Raw genomic sequence first — 22574 nt, 5'->3', positions numbered from 1 at the left:
TTTGGCCCCTTCCAACTCTATGATTCTATGATTCTATGATTTTTTCCAAAGTTCCTGGGTATGCCAACTAGGACAAAAGCAGAATCAAAATAAACTGAATGATGAAAGAAATGGTATTTGTTGTTGTTATTATTAGTAGTAGTATTAATTATAGTCTGATGATGATGATGATGACACTTTCTGTGGTTTTTTGTGGGGTTGCAAGCAGTTTCTAACGCAAGGAAATATTCCCAAAATTATGATCCTTCACCAGCAGCCTGGGGTAGTTGTCATCCGTCCTTCTACTTCAGCTCCCTGCTGTTTCATTTCCCCCGGTACAGAAGACAAAGCAGAGAGAGTGAATTATTCTGGGGTTCCATTCATGGCCTTCCCTGCTCTTACACGTTGCAGCCCCATAATTCTACCCGCGAGAGCAGGGAATGGCTTGTCTAATGAGAAGAATGACTCTTCTTAAGGAATATCCATTTATCAGTCCAGTCCTGAGTGTCAAGGTTATACCGACTGCGGGATACAACCTGAATTCCATGGGTAAACACACCTGACAACCGACAACCGTCAACACAACTGAGATAATTTCCCTCCCAGCTTCGGGGCAATTTGAGATTTATTGCTGCAAGTCTGATGTCGCATTTCCAACTAGGTTTAGCTGACACTGCTTATTTCCCCCCCTCCCCCCCCACCACCACCACCATTTTAAGGCAGACCTTGAGAATGCTCTACCCACTCCCACGATATTCCCCCAGTAATGTCAATGACTTATTTATCCTCGATTTACTGGCTTTGTCAAACAGTATGTCTCTAAAACTTGTTCAGCTCCTGATCCCTGCCTTCTGCCTGCCTGTAAAATGACTGGAAGAGAGGGGGAAAGAAAGAAGAGGTAGCCAAGAGCACCGAAACAGAGAATGGATCTTTCATATTTTATGAATAGGGGAGAAACAGTTCTGATAATTTTATCAAGGCTGTGTTTGCTAAAGGAAAAAAACCAAGTAAAGAAAATCAGAACAGGAAACACTGACGGAACCCCTCAAGCAATCTCCAGTTACATGATGACGAATTAGGATAAAAGCTGGTAAAGTTTAGGATGATATGTCGCTTTCACCTATAACAGCACCTGCATTGGACTAGATCGCTCCCAGCATTAGGCTCTTCTCCAGGGAGCCCTTCCTTCTCATGAGGTGACCAGGGTTACACCCTTCTAAAGGTGTAAGCAGGGTTACACCTAAACCCACTCACTTCAATGGTAGCTGAAGGGTACAACTCTGCTAAGGATTGCAGTGTAAGGCACGTTACTGGCTGTGACCCTATTTGTTTCCACATTTGTTCCCCCATTAGCCAAGGGATGATTAAAAGGCTCTTATGATACACTAGCATGGCGTCGTGGCTAAGAGAGGCTGCTTTGAATTTGGAAAGCCAGGTTTGAATCTGGAAAGCCAGCTCCTTCACATGCAGGCAGCCAGGTGACCTTGAGCTCTTCATGGTTTCTTCACGGCCCTGGAAGGTGTTTCCTGAACAGGTAGGAGGTAATTAATTTTTAATATATATATTTTAATTTGTTAAACATTGATTGGGCAATAGGACCATCTATGGTCATGTTGACCTGCCCTCCCAAAATGGCCAATGATGGGCCTGGAGGGGGGTGGGAAGAGGAGGGGCCTCGGGAGGGCATGTAAACAGCTCTCCTACCTAACTATGTACTGCATAACAGACCTACTTTTAGGATTTCTTGAAGCCTGAAGAATGTTTCAAGGGTTTCTCAGTGGTAAGAAAGTTGAGAAAGGCTAACCTAGGGTTTCCAGCCTGCCCCCCTCCCTGGCCACCAGTGTGGAGACAGAGTTATGGGCTCCAAGTTGGGGAATTCCTGGCGATTTGGCGAGAACTTTGTGAAACCTAAGGCCAAGTGCCATCTTGATGGCCAGAGCTCAGAAAAGATGGACGCTGAGTATTGCTGCTCCGGAGGTTTAGGGAAAAGAGACTGTGCAATCCAAGAGCTAGCCAAGCACCTGGTAGTTTCCTCACCTAAAGCCTCATCACCTTATCCTCCAATTTTCTCAGTATTCCAATATACAGTGCAAAGAAAATATGCATCACACCCAGAAGCCTTATCACTAATATCGTATAGGAAGCGTAACAAAATGAGACTAGCAAGGATTGCACAAACACACACATACACACACATGCTCTTAAATTAGCACATTATTATCACAGGCAGAAAGACGGTATTAAATTACAGTTTAAATCTAAGTGCTAGTTAACAGGACTGACAAAACTATTCAAGGAGGCTGGGATAGAAAGCACATGCAAACTTATGTGTGTGTGCTCACATTAATAACTTCTCTTTCTCTTCTAATTATTAATATGCATGGGTAAGTTTTAAAATTGAAGAGGACATTCAGCCGGCACATTCCAAGCAGATTAAGAAAGAAGCCCGGATCAGCAAAAAAGGGGAAAAAGAAAAAGTCCTAGTTACCCAACATTGATTTATAATTTCCGCAGCTATTGAAATGCCCCATTCTTGATTGAAAAGGCCAGGGAAGCCTGAACTAATTATATAGATATATATAGGAGCCATAATGCAGCGTCTACGCTCAAAATTGAAAACCAGGCTTCCCAGAACAAGCAATTTTCAAAGAAATGAGACCAAACGCAGCCCAAAGCAAAAATCTTAGTTAGGAAACAATCCATTCCCATTCCTTAGAATGTACTTCTGAGGTCCAAAACTAAATTACAGCATTGCATTAAAGCTTCAGTATCCTTTTCTCATTAAAAGAAGGAGCCTTGATCGTCAGATAAAGTATGGCAAAAGTTCTAGAAGTCACGTGATATCCGAGCAGCTGAACTATTAGGCGAATAATCTGATTTCTTCAAAACCCCTGTGCAAATGGTCAGGATTCCATCAGTTTTCCCCCTCTGCATCTCAGAAAGAACACAAAGACCCACTTCTCCAGCCATTCTGACCAAAGGCTGAATGCATACTCACCACACGACCGCTAAAACATCAGCAATGGCACACAAATGGGGAAGCACCAATTCCATGGATTCTTTTCTTTTTTTTAATCCCAGTTTCTTCATGTCATTCCAAAGGCAACAAAGAGGTTCTGGATATACCAGTAGGAGGGGCAGACTGGGAAAAATACGCCTACCAATTCCAGCATCAAAGATGTTCTTTCGTTTGCTCGGTCTGACTCCAGATATAAAATTGGGGCATGGATCATAAACTGGACAGCCAGGAGGTTCATGTCCTGAGCCAAGAATGAGCTGGTCCACTTGATTCAGAACCAGCTCGAGATAGGGCTGGCTGCTGTTGGCTTTTGTTTTGTCTTTTGTCTAATTAAATTCTGTTTTTCCTTATATAGATACTAGGGGCAAAGCCCGTTGCATTCGGGAATACACAGAGTGCTAGACGGGGGGCATGGGATGGAAGAACTCTGCATTTGGCCTCTCCCTCCCCTCCAGGACCTGGTAAGGCTGCAGGCTGCAGGCTCCCAGGCAGGGAACTTACTGGCAGGGGCAGCTCTCACACAGCAGAGATCTGCAGCCTCCAAGCCTCAGGTGGAAGTAGAAGGAGGAGGGGTGGTCAGGAGTGGGGGAACGGAAGGCAATTGGCTGGCCGTCGGACAGACAGGCAAGCCGGTTGGTGGAGGAGGCACTCAGGGTCGGGACAGCCACCTGAGTGGGTGTTAAGAGCTGAGTGGCACTTAAGCCATGAGACCAACTCCTCCTCCAAGCCCTTACCAGAAATATTAAGTGTAACAGATTTGCAAAATTGTATGTTACTTTGGGGTCCCGGGAGGAGAAAAGTCACAAAATAAACATTCAAAGCATTTTGAATTTCAGTGATGTTAGCCTGTTGTTTAACTGCTGTTAAAGCCAGGCCTGTGTGTAAACTTTTGGAGGCACAAGGTTTTGAGCAGGAGACAACACTTTTTTCCCCTCACACTAGCCATTTCTTCCTAGTCAAAGGTCCTTTCCTTCTAAAGCAGGGGTAGTCAACCTGTGGTCCTCCAGATGTCCATGGACTACAATTCCCATGAGCCCCTGCCAACGTTTGCTGGCAGGGGCTCATGGGAATTGTAGTCCATAGACATCTGGAGGACCACAGGTTGACTATCCCTGTTCTAAGGAAGCCTTTGAACTGACACCCTGGCCAATCGGGGCTTTTCTACCACATTGGAGGCTCAGCAGCAAGTTATTTTGGGACAAGCAGAGAGCTGCACACTTACTGATGGCGATTTTTCAAATATCAAGGGTTATATCCACTCCAGGATATCGCAGGGGAAAGGTAGGGTCACTCCAGATCGTTCATGCTTGTTGCAGAGGGAAACTTTAAATTGCCCAAAATCAAAACGGTAATTGCATTCAGTGGAGATGGCAGGGATTGAATCGATTTGGGATTGGAATAAAAGCTCCGGGCAGATTCAGCCCAGCATTACGTGGTAGCTAGAGTTTCAGGCCAGGATCTGGGAGACCCCAGTTCAAATCAACTCTCTGCCAAGGAAACTTGCTGGGTGACCTTGGGCCAGTTACTCAGCCTAATCTACCTCAGAAGGTTGTTTTGAGGTCAGAACAAAGAAGGTGAGAATATTGTATGTCGTACTTACCCATAGAAGGGGAACAGGGGGGTATAAACGAAATAGACACACAATTATTAGAATTCTTACAGCAGCCCTATAGGTTATATCAGGGGTAGTCAAACTGCGGCCCTCCAGATGTCCATGGACTACAATTCCCAGAAGCCCCTGCCAGCATTTGCTGGCAGGGGCTTCTGGGAATTGTGGTCCATGGACATCTGGAGGGCCGCAGTTTGACTACCCCTGGGTTATATCATATTACGAATGGGAAGCTCTGGCAGAAAGCCGGTAGTTTGAGACCACAGGTAAAATAACCGATGTGATCTGAAACCTCGGACCACCCTGATTGCAATTCAGTGTTCTATGACACCAAATGATTATAACCTTAGATGTTTGTTTTTTCTGCATGCAACTCCTCCTCCCGCTATTGGTTTTCCAATAAAGTATGCACACTTGCAAGACAGACTTCATAAATCAATGTTTTAATAATGCACCTTGCTAATCCCATCAGTTCCAAAGAGCTATGGATTCCCCCCCCCCCTCCCTTTATCCACCGATTCTAACTTTTCCCTTTTAAAAAGTCTTCTTTGCTACAGTTCTTATTAGAGGACAAAGGTTTTTTTACCGCATCCTTCTCAAGGGATTTGCTGAGCTTATAACCATGTGCTAAGGAACAGAGTGCATGCTGCTCCCGGCACTTTAAAAATATGTAGTGGGACTAAAGGGACAGGAAGGGTCTTGACGGCAAGAATCGGATTTGTGTGACTCGCCAGGTCAAGCCTCACTTTTCTTTCCTGTTTGTTCGAAGGCAGAGCTTTGCAGCGGTCCAGGGCAAGTCATAGAATCACAGAATCATAGAGTTGGAAGGGGCCATACAGGCCATCTAGTCCAACCCCCTGCTCAACGCAGGATCAGCCCTAAGCATCCTAAAGCATCCAAGAAAAGTGTGTATCCAACCTTCGCTTGAAGACTGCCAGTGAGGGGGAGCTCACCACCTCCTTAGGCAGCCTATTCCCCTGCTGAACTACTCTGACTGTGAAAATTATTTTCCTGATATCTAGCCTATATCGTTGTACTCGTAGTTTAAACCCATTACTGCGTGTCCTCTCCTCTGCAGCCAACAGAAACAGCATCCTGCCCTCCTCCAAGTGACAACCTTTAAAATACTTAAAGAGGGCTATCATGTCCCCTCTCAACCTCCTTTTCTCCAGGCTGAACATTCCCAAGTCCCTCAGCCTATCTTCACAGGGCTTGGTCCCTTGGCCCCAGATCATCTTCGTCGCTCTCCTCTGTACCCTTTCAATTTTATCTACGTCCTTCTTGAAGTGAGGCCTCCAGAACTGCACACAGTACTCCAGGTGTAGTCTGACCAGTGCCGTATACAATGGGACTATGACATCTTGTGATTTTGATGTGATGTCCCTGTTGACACAGCCCAAAATGGCATTTGCCTTTTTTACTGCTGCATCACACTGCCTGCTCATGTCCCCAGTCCGAGGAAAATAAAACTATTCTCCGACAATATTGATCGGTTTATTCCTGCCCAGCAGAAGGAGCTAAACAACTCGTTACAGTGTAGTGTGTCCAGGAGGAAAGGGGAAAGCAGGGCCTGCTCCTACAAATCAATCCCATTTACTGCTGGTGTAAAAAGTTAACATTGTGTTGTTCAGATGACAAAAGGAGCTTGGAGAGAACAGAAGGGAATGGACACCAGGTCGTGCGGATACCGGAATCTTAATGGAGTTGCTTTACGATAGTATGACATGACATCCAAACTGGGGAAACAAGGACGCAGAATTGGGGAAATCTTGCGGATTTGCTATTGTCATTGTTGCTGTTGGCGTTGTCCACCTTTCTTACTTAAGACTCAAGGCAGGTTACATAGCGTAAAGTACCACCAACAGTTTGAGGCCAGGCGTGCTTCCCTGGGGCTGAGGATGACAACGTTGGTACCCGCAGAGCAACAAGCCCCACAGGGGGCATAGGGCTATTACCAAAGAAGGAACAGAAAAGAACAAGAGTCCAGTAGCTCCTTGTAGACTAAGGGCATCTGTGGCAGGGTTGGAACTTTCATGAATCAGTGCTCACCAGAAGATAGCTGAAAAAGTGGCCAGTGACTCACCAAAGCTGCCACAAATCTTGTTAAGAGTTTGAGGAGCTAATGGTCTCTTGTTCCTTTTAATTACTACAAACAAACACAGCTACCCATCTTGACATATTTCAAAGACAGGTATGGTGCAGTACCTACTATGGCCCAACATTCGAGTCCAGGAACTCCTTAAAGACCAGCAAGATTCCCAGGGCATAAATCTTGTTGGTGACGTCAGACTTTTTCTTGATCTTCTACTCCAGACTAACACGTCCACCTGCCTGAAACTATCAAACCCACAAGCCCTACAGAGGTTCTCCATAAGGGCTTCCTAGTGTGGTCTTTGTTCCATAAATGTTTCTATCATCCAACAGATGAATTGGAAGCCCTGCTAACAGACACATAGTTTGCCACCTGGACAAAGCCTGCAAAACTCAATGAACTTCCAGGTATGTGAAACAAAATGTTTGTCTTAGACCTATTTCAATCATTGTCCCAATCCTTACAAGAAGTTCAGAAGTTCTGCTTCAGATGCTCCATGTCAACTGAAGACAGAACCTTGTTTGTGGTAGCACCCCATATATGGAATGCCTCCCTAGAAAAAGCAATTTCTATGCACTATGTTTAGATGGTTTTATTCCCCATGCATCTGGTATAAAGCATATCTGGCCATTTATAGGGGTTGCATTCACAATACTGCATGGTTTTTTCCAACCGCAGCTGCTTGTCCAAACTCAGTTAAGTCTACCAAATAAGGGCACAAACCGCAGTTTGTGTCCAAGTCATAGCTAAGCTGCTGGCTGTCCCCTTACCTGCCCCCAGCAGAATCCCCAATTGCGATGTCTACAGTAGAATTCCCAACTCTGAGTTCAGTTTTGAGGGAGAAGCCTGGTGAGTAAGGTTTAGGGAAGGTTTAGGGAGTCCACCCTCCAAAGCAGCCGTTTTCCCCAGGGAAATGGGGAATAAATATTTTAACTAAAAATAAATAAATTATTTCTGTAGTCTGGAGATCAGTGGTCGCTTCAGGCCACCTTCAGCCCCCAGCTGGAGGCTGGCAATTTTGCTCAAAATGCCACTATATCATTCGCCCCTAAATCTGGTGAGCTGGGTTTGGTTCCCTGCTCCTCCACATGCAGCCAGCTGGGTGACCTTGGGCTCCACACAGCACTGATAAAGCTGTTCTGACTCTGAAGCTGTTCTCAGCTTTACCCACCTCACAGGGTGTCTGTTTTGGGGAGAGGAAAGGGTTGGAGACGCCTTTGGGTAGAGAAAAGCGGCATATAAGAGCCAATTCTTTTTCTTCTTCTTCAGTAATATCAGGGCTCTCTCAGCCTCACCTACCTCAGAGGGTGTCTGTTGTGGGGAGAGGAAAGGGAAGGCGAATGTAAGCCGCTTTGAGACTCCTTCGAGTAGAGAAAAGCAGCTTATACGAACCAACTCTCCTTCTTCTTCAGTAATATCAGGGCTCTCTCGGATTCACCTCCCTCACAGGGTGTCTATTGTGGGGAGAGGAAAGGGAAGGCGATTGGTGAGGCTCCATCTGGGCAGTGAAAAGCGGGGTATAAAAACAAACCCTTCTTTTCAATTCTCATGGTGTGTTTTTGTTTATGTGGGCGTAGTAGGTTACAAATGTAATTATAAATAAATAATAAATTAATCTTGCTAGTTTTGCATAATTTTACTAGCTGCGGTTGAATTAATTTAGCAGAGCCAATCGGAGAAATGTACAGTTCTGCGGCATCTGGCTAAGGCTGTATACTGGGGTAATTAAAAACTGTTCAGCACAACATCAAAATCCAGGGGCTTCCATTTATAGCTCACATCGCACTCGCCAAGAATTTAATATAAACCTGAATAGCATGGGCAACTCTTCAATAGATCTCACCCATAGATAAGGCGCCCTTTCATAAAAACTGAGCTAGCTAAAAATACCAACGGTAGGCTTGCAGGGTCTCTCTCCCTCTCTCTCCCTCCCTCTCATTTTTATTTCATGTTCCTTTCAACGAAACGCTACCCCAGCAGCCGCAAAACATGCATATTTATCAAACCCCCTCCAAACGGTAATGATAAATGAAAGTTTCCTTCAACTCAAATATGCCCAGTACCTGCAAAAAGTATTTGGAAGGGCCAAAATGAGAAGCAGGCTGTCTGTAGTAATGCATCTATTCCAATTTCATCTCTGCGATGTAACAGTAGCGGGAAGGGGTTTTTTCCCCCATGGCCTTTCTTGGTATTCCAGATTCTTCGCACAAGTTAATTTCCCCCTCGCTGCTCAAGTATTTTCTTTCCTTCCCCTTCCCCAATTCTATTTGGATCCACGCAAAACCCATTTGTCAGGGTATTTCAATCACTCCAGAGGTTAAAATTAGAGAATTTAGGATGGTGTTACCGCATTGCCATGCAGAATAAAAGGAGATCAATCCTTCCAAATTTGTAATCATTTAAAATCCCATCTCTGCTAATGGAATTTCCAGCCCTGTATCACTTAAAGAACAAGAAATAACATTGCACAGCCAGAGGGTAGGATAGCAATTTAAATGTTCTGTAATAAAACAAAACAAAACACTGTCACTGTGACAGACTGCACTTTTAAAAGCTCAGTAGTGCTGTGTAAACAGATAAAGGACTTTGAAGGGTTAATTCTTCACAGAGTCTGAGAGCCTTGGGTGACAGGCTGTTCCAAGCCATCTGACTGGGTAGCACCAGCTGATCAGAGAAAGACTTGAGAAGAAGAAGAGTTGGTTCTTATATGTCACTTTTCTCATCCCTAAGGAGTCTGAAAGTGGCTTACAATTGCCTTCCCTTTCCTCTTCCCACAACAGACACCCTGTGAGGTAGGTGAGGCTTGAGAGAGCCAGAACAGCTTTATCAGTTCTGTGGAGAGCCCAAGGTCACCCAGCTGGCTGCATGTGGGGGAGCGGGGAATCAAATCTGGCTTGCCAGAGTAGAAGTCAGAGCTCCTAACCACTACACCAAGCTGCATGTGGAGAGCTGCATGTGGAGGAGAAAGTCAGTCCAATTTCTGCCATGGAGTGTAGCCTAATTTCAGCCTTACTTAAGTGCAGTTTAACATAAAGAACTGGGGGAAAGTTGGCAAGGAAGTTTGGGAAGTAGATGAAGACTCTCATTCAGGCCAAGAAAGGGGATAGAACTTTTTCAGAAAGAAGAAAATTCCCTACCCAGGCAAAGTGGGAGATAGCTCTGAAGAGTATAGTGTTCCGAGTTCTGGTGTGGTTAGATATTTTTTTGGAGACCTTAAGAATCAATTAAAAACTTAAGATGAGTACTGGTGCTTCAAAAGAAGAGGGCTGGGTACTAGAAAGAGTGTACCAGCCTTCTGGAACCAAAACAGTCGTAGAAGATTCAAAGAAAATGGTCCAAATGGTTTTGGAGTGGTTGAGGAAAGCACTGGATCAAAAGTCTCTCAACAGAAAAATTTAATTGACTGTGAAGTTTAAGCAACTCTCACCAGTCTGAAACATAAGAACTGAAGCTGTGTTTGTACTAATTTTACCTCCAAGTTACTTCAGAGATGTTCAACACCTGATTTCAAGTCACCCTTCCCCTCTATGTTAAACATTTTGTTATTTTTTTAATTTTCAAAACGCCTCAAGTGCCTTTTAATTTAAGTTAAAAGAGGGAAAATCTTGCCTCTGAGGGAAGGAAGTGGGTGGGGGCCGTCACAGTCACCTAAATCCTAACACTGCTGACCGAACCCTGCCATGCAACTGAAAAAGATAAATTTCAGCCCAAGCTCTTTACCGTCTGGATATCTTTTTCCAGGCCATGTCTTAAAGTATAAAAGAAACTGTATACTTCCCATGGTCTTTATGAAGAGGACGGAACATCCAATAATAAGAGCTTTTACTTTATTGTCTTGACTGGAACAGTACACCCACATGATATATTATTATTGTAAAACGTGCCTCACAGTTGTACAATCTGGTGTTTTCAAAGTAATGAAACTTAAGCTACTGGGCCAGCCATGTTTAGAATTCCACTCTCACATCGCATAAGACTGAACCTCCAAGACAGCCTCCAGGTGACTGTAGTAGCTTGTAGTTCTGACAGCTGCTACAGTCACTTGTCCACAACCCCCTTCCAATTCTTTCACAGTATCACCCATCTGCTTGCTGGCTCGTGCTTCTTCCAGCAGCGCCTGGCTTCATTCTGGACTCAAGGAATCAAAGCGACACACCTGTGCAGCAGATGGCAATAACAGAGGGTTAAGACTAGAAGCGTGTCTACAGGTGACTGTACCGAGTATTAGAATCACTAGCAAGTGCAGTAACCCAGAGGCTTCCGGCCACATGCAGCCTGGATGATGAGCTCTTGTGTGGATCTGGCCGCTAGTCTGTTAATTAACTGCTGCAAAATTAATTCTTTGAGCAAAAAGGTAAAGACAGAATAAGCTGCCAGGCAGACTTGGGCAACTGCTATGCTCTATTTGGAAGGCCTTCCCTCCATTGCTGTACTTTAAGTGTAGAGGAGCCCCTGAAATAATTCTTCAAGCTTCAACGAGTCCTGGAAGTGATGTCAGCTGGCCACGCCTCCCTGACATGCCCCTTGGAAGAGTTCCACTAATCCAGCCAGGCACAGTTTTCTTTTGTGCATTATTGTTCATAACTGTCTCCCAGTTACTTTGTGATGTCGGCCACCTGCATTAACATGCAGGCTTAAGGAAGACTGAAGAAGAGAAACAGGAGACGGTTTAAAGAGGGAGTAGGCATGTAGGTTGCATCTCCTCCCAGGTGCAGAAACCACGAGAGAACTCACTCATGCTCAGAGAGGGGAGGGGAGCAATAGAAGTGACCTGTTCCCTAGCATATGACTGAGTCTATTAAGGCAGGAGGGGAAAGCCCATGGACCCCCTCTGGAGCTCCCATGGACCTCTGGGGATCTGCAAACCCCTGGTTGAGAATCCCTGGTCTACGAATGGATGAATGAATGAATGAATGAATGAATGAATGAATGAATGAATGAATGAATGAATGAAGAACGAACAAACGTATGTTCAGGGATATGAAGAGAGGATGCAACCACTGTTCCATCCATCCAACTCGTTATGGTTGGTTCAGATTTTAATTACCATGAGGGAAGCTTCACTCCACTTCGTGTGTCTTTCCAAAATGTCTCAATGCGCTCCACAGCCAAGCGAAGATTTGAAATGTGGATTTCGAGTATTACAGGCCAACTCTATCTCCTCCTCACGCTGGAGTTCTCTAAAACTTCCTCCAACTTTGTACACAACACATTTGTGCTTCCTATTTGTCATCTGCACCCCCCCCCCCGGGTACCATATGCTGATTCTGCAGAAATACATAAACTAGCTTCTCCTGGAGTGACAGAAATAAACCTGGCGGAAATGTTGACAGCTGAGGGGGCTTATGCGTGAAAGGTGTCTGGAAATATCACTTCGGAGAATGATCTCCACCAGACAGATAAAGCATGGCTAAAGCTTGCTCTCTTTCAATGATGTCCCCAAGACTGAGGGGCGCCTCACCCCTCCCCGAAAAACGACAAGCGTTAAGATGACAAACGGGCATTGTGAAACACAGGCATCTTTTAGATGCGTCTAACGGCATCACATGTTAAGCACCTGTAAAACTGGCTGTGTCTCGTTATTATGCCAAAAGAAATGCCTATGCAAATAATGGTTTGAAGTACAATAAATCAGGGGTCAACAACCCCCGGTCCGCAGCCCGGTACCGGTCTGAGAAGGCTACAGTACCAGGCCACCGGGAGCCGCGCATGCCTCCCCCCCACACAACGAGAAGTTCGGGGAAGAGGCAGGTCCGGCATGCCAGTGACGCAAACGCGCACGCACAGTTTCCGTGCTTACGCATTTGCGCCCCCCGGTGGCAAAAACGTGCACACGCAGCTGCCGTGCATGCACATTACCGCCCCCTGGTGGCAAAAACGCACATGTGCGGCAACTGCGCATGCACATTTGCACACAGCTGCCATGCGGCGCCCGGACCTTCATTATCTTCCTCTCCTGAAGCATTCCTCTTCCCTTGACAGGCAAGATTGAAGAGAATACCACTTGTGCCCCCATTTGCTTGAGCTTCCTCCCCAGATCTTGATAGTCCTTTTTAATAGGAGTGATGGTATTCAGGGACATGTCATTCGTTCCCACATGGACCATCACAAATGGGTAGCGATCCGTAGATTTGAGGAGTTTGGGCAGGCGTTCTGAAACGTCTTTAATTTTCGCCCCTGGCAAGCAACACACCTCTCGGGTTAGGGGGTCGGGCCCAGCCACATGGCGATCCATAGATGACCCATGAGGTCCCTTCCAACTCTATTTTTCTATGATTCTATGAGAAGCCAGTTGTATGGGCCGGGAAGGTGACTTCAGGATGAAGGTATTGGCATCAGCATCATCATTATCTTCTGCCTGTGGTTCACCTGTGGTGCTGTCAGCACCTCAGCGGTCCCCATTGGCTGCATGAGTTGAGAACTGGCTCTACGGACCAAGCAAAACCACCCGTCATGCTGCTGTTCAGGACATTTATGTTGTTAGCTGTAGAAAGACAAATTACATGGATCCCAAATCATTTTGGGCTGCTGCCCTCTTGTCTCCCAGGCCACATTGCTAGTAGCCTCCCCACCTACACACATACGAACACACACCTCTTTCCTGGTGTTTACTGCAAATTCAAAAATCACTATATTGCCTGCATTTCTTTTTTGTTGGTTGTGCAGAGTTCATATTTTAGTCCAGGAAAAAAAAAGATATATCTTTATAAAAGCCATTGGTAACAGCCACTTTGGATCCTCACAGAGGAGAAAGACGGACAGGGAAAGCAAGAAAGAGAGAGAGAAGCAAGCAATGAAGAATCCCACGGCCAGGAACAAGCAGGAAAAGACTTTTCCAGCCTCCCACAGATGGAGATTTTTGGAGAAGGGTTCCAACCCAGAGTTAAGAAATTCCTGGAGGTCAGGAGTGGAGCCTGGGGAGAACAGAGTCTGAGCTGGGGAAAGAGCTCAGGAAGCTAAGCAGGGTTGGTCCTGGTCAGCACTGGGATGGGAGAGCAACAAGGGTTGCTACTGCACAGAGTAGTGCAGGGGTAGTCAAACTGCGGCCCTCCAGATGTCCATGGACTACAACTCCCAGAAGCCCCTGCCAGCAAATGCTGGCAGGGGCTTCTGGGAATTGTAGTCCATGGACATCTGGAGAGCCGCAGTTTGACTACCCCTGGAGTAGTGCAATGGCAAGTCATAGAATCCTTCAGGCAGTGAAAAGCAGGGTATAAAAACCAACTCTCCCTTCTTTTAAATACAATACTTCATTTCTCATGTTTGCGTTTCGTTTCTCGTGGTGCTTTATTGCTGAGACAGAAGGAGGATTACGGAGTTATAACAGACAGTGCAAAAAGACAATGAAATAAAGAGAGTGATCAATGCAATAAAGTTGGATTGCGCAAAGTAAAGAACACTGACACAGGAACAGTGCAATAAATCACGTGAAATGGATTTCACCATTTGAAAAGGAGTATTAAAAAGAAAACGGGCTGTTCGAACGATTATGCAGCATTTGGACAACTTGTGGAACTTCAGTTGGGCACTGACAGAAAGAGGACAGTGTTGTGTGTGTGTAGACAAAAGACATTTCCAGCAAGGGACACAAACTGAGATAGCGGTCTCTGTACCACAGAATTATAGAGTTGGAAGGGGCCTCCAGCATCATCTAGTCCAATCCCCTGCACAATGTGGGAACTCACAACTACCTGCCTACTCACAGTGACCCTAATTTCATACCCAAGCGATCTCTTCCCCTACCAAAAATCTCCAGAATCCAGCCTGGCCTCCAGGAAACTGACCTACCATCACAGTGGCAATTAACAATTTCCTGGATATGCAAGGAAGAGCCACAAGAAGCAAACACTGACACATACCTTCTTGCCCCCCCCTACCCCCACAATCTGCCTAAGTCCATAAAATCAGTCTGATGAATATCTAGTCTCTGCTTAAAAACTTCCAAAGAAAACCCACCACCTCCCGAGGAAGCTTGTTCTCGGGAGGAACCGCTCTGAGGAACTGCTCTGACTATCAAGAACTTCTTCTGGATGTTTAGCCAAAAATTCTTTTGAATTAATTTCAACCTATTGGTTCTGGCTTTAATTTTATCTCACCACCACTTAGAGCAGTGGATCTCAGCCTAGGCAGAACAGAACTGAGAAACCCCAGAAAAAAAAAACAATTTATATAAATATGAATGGATGGATGGATGGATGGATGAATCATGAACAATGGATCTTCACGCCATTGGTCAGTTTGGGTTTAATTTCTATGAAAGAACACTTGCCTAATTTTATGGTTGGGGGTCATCACAACATGAGGGTCGTGGCATTAGGAAGGTTGAAAGCCACTGCCTTAGAACAACATCAAGCAATGGGGCTTGCAGTGGGAAATCTCTTGCCATAGTGGGGGCTCAGCTAAGCCTATAAAAGAGCTAAAAGAGAAAAGTGGCATCTCAATATAGATTTTTCAGGTTCCTTACACCCTGCACCTGATTACAAGGAGCCAGAGTTCGAGATGTATTTAATGGTGTTCTTTAGGCCAGTTATAGCAGTTTTCTTACTGTAAAATTAAGGGTTCCTAAACTATCAACCTAGTTTTGCTATGTGTTTGGAAGGGAAGGGGATTGGCTATCTTCACATTTTTTCCTTCCTCTCACACGTTTCCAGAATGCCAATACACAATCCAATAGCCAAGGCCAGTTCCTAAGCTGTGATGGAAGAGCCCTGCATAAAATAAATAGATTTTTCTCACTTTAATAGTTCACTTGAGCCTGTGACTTTACAGCGGGTTGGTTGATCAACGGTGTTTAAGCAGTCCCTGTCTAAAGAGAAATTATCTGGACGTTTTTTGCACCCTTACGCACAGCAGACCAGGCTCCTCTCTAATCACGACATGAAATAATGCTGGCACAAGTCTGCACAGTGGCCTTTGCAGACCTTTGGCTGATAGTTTACCAACTGAGTTCTCGGCCGTTTTGAGATTCCTCAGAAGTGAATCTGGGATTCCTCAATTAGATCAGTAACGGTCGCCAGGCTTCCATGAAAAGTTCTGCTGCTACTATGGAACTCTGCATGAACTGTGCATCTGGAAAGAATGTTCACACTTTTCCAGGGGCAAAGTGGTGTCAAGTGAACCACAATGGGCCTGGCCAAAACACCACAGAAACAGCACATGTCCCAGAATCCTTTGCAACATGCCAGGGTTCCTCAGCAGAGGACGAGTTGATGCAGCAAGAATCATAGAATCATAGAGTTGGAAGGGACATCCTGGGTCATTTAGTCCAACCCCCTGCACTGTGCAGGACACTCACAACCCTATTGCTCATCCACTGTAACCTGCCACTTCCTTGAACCTTCACAGAATCAGCCTCTCCGTCAGATGTCTCTCCAGCCTCTGTTTAAACACTTCCAAAGATGGAGAACCCGCCACCTCCCAAGGAAGCCTGTTCCACTGAGAAGCCGCTCTAATTGTCAGGAACTTCTTCCAGATGTTTTGATGGAATTTCTTTTGAATTAATTTCATCCCACTGGTTTTGGTCTGTCCCTCCGGGGCAAGAGAGAACTACATTGCACCATGCCAAGGTTCCTCAGCCAAGGACGAGTTGATGCAGCAAAGGTTCCCCAACAGGTAAAAGGTAAGAAAAACATTGTCACAAATTATCTTCCCAATCAATTCAGCATGGTGCATATGGGAGCACCCCACCTCATGTATGGTAGGGCTGAACAGAATGCTTACACCTGAGATAGTGAACTTGGTAAGGTGGCTACGAGGGGTGGCCTCTAATTTGGAGAGCTGACTTGAATTCCCCACTCCTCCTCCACCTGCAGCCAGTGACATGACCTTGGGCAAGTCACAATCCTGCTAGAGCTGTCCTCACAGAGCAGTCCTGACAGAGCTCTCTCAGCCACACCTGCCTCACAATGTGTCTGCTGTGGGGAGAGGAAAGGAAGGCGATTGGAATCCACTTTGAGACTCCTTCGAGTAGAGAAAAGCAGCATATAAAATCCAACTCTTCTTCTGGCAGCTGCCGCTGCACAGGGCAGTCAGTCATCCATAGGGAGGTGCATGAACATGTGATTCGCCAGATAAAATGCAATGCCCCATGCACATGAGCAATGCAGTTCTTCACATGCTTTTCCCGAACATTTAAAGCAACGTGGGGCCAACCTACAAATTCCATTTGATGCCGTCAAAAAGTTATATAAAAGCTGGCCTAATATGATGCACACAAAACTAGCAGGGCCGAAGAAGAAGAGGAGTTTTACACCCTGCTTTTCATTACCCAATGAGCCTCTTGTGGCGCAGAGTGGTAAGGCAGCCGTCTGAAAGCTTTGCCCATGAGGCTGGGAGTTCAATCCCAGCAGCCGGCTGGGGAAGGCACTGGCAAACCACCCCGTATTGAGTCTGCCATGAAAACGCTAGAGGGCGTCACCCCAAGGGTCAGACATGACTCGGTGCTTGCACAGCGGATACCTTTACCTTTACCTTTCATTACCCACAGGAGACTCAAAGCGGTTCACAATCGCCTGCCCTTCCTCTCCCCACAACAGACACCCTGTGAGATAAACAGGGCTGTGAGAGCTCTGACAGACCTGCCCTGAAAGAACAGCTGTAACAGCACTGACTAACCCAAGGTCACTCGGCTGGCTTCACATGGAGGAATGGAGAATCAAACCCCATTCTCCAGATTAGAGGCTGCCACTTATAAGGAGACTTGGATCTTATATGCTGCTTTTCTCTACCAGAAGGAATCTCAAAGTGGCTTCCTATCCCCTTCCCTTTCCTCTCCCCACAACAGACACCCTGTCAGGGAGGTGAGGCTGAGAGAGCCCTGATATTCCAAAAGAAGAAGAAGAAGAAGAGTTGGTTCTCATATGCTGCTTTTCTCTACCTGAAGGAGTCTCAAAGCAGCTTCCTATCCCCTTCCCTTTCCTCTCCCCCCAACAGACACCCTGTGAGGCAGGTGAGGCTGAGAGAGACCAAGGTCACCTAGCTGGCTGCACATGGGGGAGTGCAGAATCAAACCCGGCTTGTCAGATTAGAAGTCTGCGCTCCTAACCACTACACCAAGCTTTATGTTCTTAAAGGTTCTACACCATCCCAAGAAGACTGGTTTGAGAAGGCTGGTATGGAAATTGAAGTAATAAAATAAATAAATAAAACAAATGTTCTCCAAGTACTTGAAGGGCTGTCATATAGAAGATGGAGCAGAGTTGTTTTCTGTTGCCCACAGGGTTGGACCAGAATTAAAGGGTTGAAATTAATTCAAAAGAATTTTCAGCTAAACATCCGGAAGAAGTTCTTGACAGTTTTTTGCTGGGGGTGCATCATCTGGGCATGGAATGGGGGTCACTGTGGGTGGGCAGATAGTTATGAATTTCCTGCATTCTGCAGGGGGGTTAGACAAGATAGCCCTGGAGGTCCCTTCCAAGTCTATGATTCTATGATTCTACCTCTTGTCCTGAAAAACCTACGGCTGCAGCTTGCCAGCTCCTTCCACCACCACCACCACCACCGTATCTCCTTATATAGTTCTCCTGTCAGCGCACTGCCAGCTCTCCAGATTCCCAGGGAGCAGCCTTCCGAAGAAACCTAATCTAAATAAGAGCCGGCCATGTGTGGGCCAGATGTGTGGCCCAAGCAAGTGCAAAAGAAACAGGCGTTTCTAACTATTAGTAGCACTCCGATCGTTTTATAGAGGGATCTTCACACGAGAGTGTGTTATTCAGTGAATTTGGGGCAAGGGGAGGGAAGGGTGGGAAGATGGTTGCCAGCTACTTAAGACCTGAGCTGGGTTTGGTTCCTTGTTAGGTGTTAAAAGCCTGGATGTGAGAATTTTGTGAGTGAGCAAAATGGGTTTTCCACTCATGACTTGTATATTCACGCACATGTAGCCGCGTAATGCTGAATCAGACCACAGCATTCTGCAGGGCCTGTTAAACAGAGCTCTTCCGCCAGGTCTATGGTAAAAAAGTTGAAAAAGGGTCCTCTATGTTCACATATCATTCATTCATTCATTCATTCATTCATTCATGCATTGATTTATATACCAAAGATTTGCAGCGGTTTACAATAAAATGTTAAAAAAAACACAGCTAGTAGTCCAGAGCGCTTTCCTTAGAAAAGAGCTCTGACTCTTTGTTTGTTGTGCCCTGACCTGGATTACCCAGGCTAGATTTTGTCAGGTCTCAAACCCTAAGCAGGGTCAACACTGGTTAATACTCAGATGGGAGACCAAGAGAGAAGTCCAGGGCTGCTATGCAGAAGCTGGCAATACCAAACCACCTCTGGTCATCTCTTGCCCTGAAAACCCTTCAGGGTCACTGTGAATCAGCTGCAATTCAGTAACAGTATGTATTGCAAGCTGCATTTGGGGAGAAAAAGCCGGGCAAGACGCATCATCAAGGAAGGTTTCCTTCTAACATCATGGCCAAACCCCAAATCAGCTTTAAGGGAGCATCCAATGACATCAAGTAGAGTGAGGCTCTGATGAAGAGCATATATGCATTTTGCATCTCCTAATGTCAGCCCAAGAGCCTCTTGTGGCGCAGAGTGGTAAGGCAGCAGACATGCAGTCTGAAAGCTCTGCCCATGAGGCTGGGAGTTCAATCCCAGCAGCCGGCTCAAGGTCGACTCAGCCTTCCATCCTTCCGAGGTCGGTAAAATGAGTACCCAGCTTGCTGGGGGGTAAACGGTCACGACTGGGGAAGGCACTGGCAAACCACCCCGTATTGAGTCTGCCATGAAAACGCTGGAGGGCGTCACCCCAAGGGTCAGCCATGACTCGGTGCTTGCACAGGGGGATACCTTTACCTTTAATGTCAGCCTCTCCGATATTATGCATAATCTCCCCGGCCCCCTTACCAGATCTTTTCCACCCTGCAGTAGTCCAAAGACATGGCAGGGATTCCAAGTAAGAGCTGTTCAAAAGGGGGAGTGCTGCCAAGGCAACTGGTCTGCTTTAAATATTAACCAGACACAAGGCTGGACAGCCACGCATTTTTTGTCTCCCAACGCTTTGGGTGGACACACACGCTAAGCAATGATGTCATATCACACGCTGCTTGTTTATATGTCTGATGAAGGAAAAGGGAATGAAAAGACACAGATCAGCCGGAGCCCCAAGTCTCTTATAAGACCAAGTTTGGCGGACGCTCGTCTTAATTTACTCCACTCCTGTGCCTACTAGTTCTCAAACTGTAAAGCAACTGTGGAGGTGAGGGAACTATCAAACACTGTACATCAGGCGTGGCCAAACTGCGGCTTCTTTCAGATGTCCATGGACTACAATGACCATGAGCCCCTGCCAGCAGCATGTCGGCAGGGGCTCATGGTCATTGTAGTCTATGGACGCCAGAAGAGTCACAGTTTGGTAACTGTAGTCTATGGACGCCAGAAGGGTACCAGGTTGGCCACGCTTGCTCTACACATAATGCCAGGGGTAGTCAAACTGCGGCCCTCCAGATGTCCATGGACTACAATTCCCAGGAGCCCCCTGCCAGCATTCGCTGGCAGGGGGCTCCTGGGAATTGTAGTCCATGGACATCTGGAGGGCCGCAGTTTGACTACCCCTGTGCTAAACCTTTGGGATCTGGTGGGTGCTAACTGGACTGGCTTTGTAGAATTCAAGAATCTAAGCTACAGCTCAAAGAGTTTGAGATGTTTTCACTGCATTCCCGCCCCCCCCCCCCCCCATTGCAAGCCAGCTCCCAGAGTGTATACATACTGCCGTCTGGCTTTCACCATCAGCTTGGAATCCTGACATCTGATTAAACAGCATGAATTAGCCCAAACCGAGACTTTTCTTCATCTTGGGCTTTAATACCAAATTGAAAAATGACAGGCCTTTGTTGAAACAAGCTCATTAGCTGCTTCAACCATAGCAAACCTCACAAACCACAGCTATGCTTTTTAACAAAAATAATAAAATAAAACAGCAACAGTTCCTTGGCCCGGGTTAACCGTTATGCCACGTGCACTGCAGAACTGGTATGCGACTAAAGCCGGGGTCCTTCCTGTGGGGTCATTATCTGGGGGAAAGGCACAGCTGCTCCACGAATCCTTAAAATTCTCGGCACAGAAGATGCGGGGCTCTTTAGATTTCATAACTGAATGAGTGGCAGTGTTGGGGGCTATTTAAAAACGTATCATTAGCTTCTAAAGGGGAGGATTTTGCATTACTATGCAGCAACAGGGATCGAGCCAGCCCTAAACAAGCCTCCTCGTTTACCCAAGAAGGGGCTGAAGAGAGTGTGAATTTTGCTTAAGCACCCTGTGCCCGTAGATGGTTCCTTGTGCCTATGGTAGCCGTGCACAAAATAACAATTTTCGATTACTGGAGGACCTCCAAAGATATGCGGAAAATTATGAGTTTATTTTTTTTTTAATCTGAGAAACAGCCAGGAATAATTGTATTGTCCTCTTGAAGCTGCAGAACAATGGGGTCTGTGGAACACCAATGAAAGAGCAAATAGGGAAATGTGGGGGGAATTAGCAAACTGACTTCCTCAAGTGGCTTACAGCATCCCAAAGGGGAGACAGGGTTAATGGACATTGCCCACCTTAATCCCCTCCTCATCAGCCCAGAAAAGATTTCCTAAGGACTCTATACCCTTCGAAGACAAAAGAAGCCATGGGGTGAGGATCCATTAGGGAAGAAAGGAAAGTGCTGCCTCCTGTTGTAATTAATTAGACACTGCAGTGGATCCAGCAGTCCCCTTAACAACCTGGTACGGGGGGGGGGGGGTGGTATCAAGGTTGGGGGCAGACCCAGCATCAGCATCCCTCCGGGTGGAGCTGCGACCAGGGCTTCCTTCTGGCAGGGCCTACTACAAACAACCCCTTCAATGTGTCCTTTCCCTACCTGCTCACTTGTGAGTGCTCTACCCATTCATTCGGCTGCACACCCTGTACAGCGCCATCGGGATAAACAGGTACGGACAGTGCAGGTGGCTATGAACCAAGGTAGAGGGAGGGCTTACAAGCGGCTAGGGGAGGATACCCAGGAAGTGAGACACATGGGTGTGAAGGGGGCCCCTGGGGACTCTCTGCCCAGGACCCCCCAAAAGCTGGAACTAGCCCTGATGGCCATGAGCTGTGAGATGTGCATTCCCCAATTCTCTCTTCCCACGAACGCAATATTCGCTTAGGTATGATGACAGCCCATCTCGATTTTTTCCTTGGGCCCCGAGAAACGCCACGTGTTATCAGTGATTTTCAGTCCTCCGTGCCGTAAGCACCTCTTTGGCCCAGTCTGGTAGAAGACACTCCTGAAAGAGAGCTGGGCCCTGCAGGACTTTAACCACTTCTGCAGGGCCTACAAGATGGAGCTATTCCATCAGGCTTACGGTTGGGGCCCAAAATGATCACCAAGATTTGCTGAGAGACGGAAGATCAGCTCCTTGGTGTGAAAGCCCCCTTGTCTGATATCGGTGGGAGGATTGGTTTGTTACAGATCTTAACCTAAATGTTTATGGATGTTCTTATGATATTGTTTACCCGCCCTGAGCAGTCTTGGGAGAGCGTGCTAGAAAAAAACATGTCTTTATTCAAACATGCATTTGATTCCCTGGCTGTAGGGAAAGGTGGCAGAGAGCTAGCGCCCTCTCCTCCTGCTCTGTCTCGGGGCAGAACTTAATGCGAAGGCAGCTCTTAATGAAATTTCTCAAAAATGCCAAATAATGCCTTCTAATTTCCTCACTTAATCTAATGTCACAGCTGCCCCATTAATGCCAGCAGCTATTAGATACTTAAACAACCAGCTTGTTGAACTGCAATTTTATCAGACGCCTGGACCCCCCCCCTTCCCGCAACCCCCATTTTGATAATGTTCCATAATGGCAGTGTGGGGGCGATTTAAATCTTTGAAAGCCACCAGACTTTTAATCATC

The 22574-nt window shown here is 46.3% G+C and overlaps 1 protein-coding gene across 7 annotated transcripts in view; it reads right to left on the bottom strand.

The window, feature by feature from the left end:
* Positions 1–22574, bottom strand: part of FAT3 (FAT atypical cadherin 3) — a 570888-nt gene that overhangs the window by 411705 nt on the left and 136609 nt on the right. The window lies entirely within an intron of this gene.

The sequence above is a fragment of the Paroedura picta genome, chromosome 6, assembly GCF_049243985.1.
Source record: "Paroedura picta isolate Pp20150507F chromosome 6, Ppicta_v3.0, whole genome shotgun sequence".
NCBI lineage: Eukaryota > Metazoa > Chordata > Lepidosauria > Squamata > Gekkonidae > Paroedura > Paroedura picta.
The sequence above is the reverse complement of the archived record's forward strand: the minus strand, read 5'-3'. Positions and strand labels throughout refer to the sequence as shown.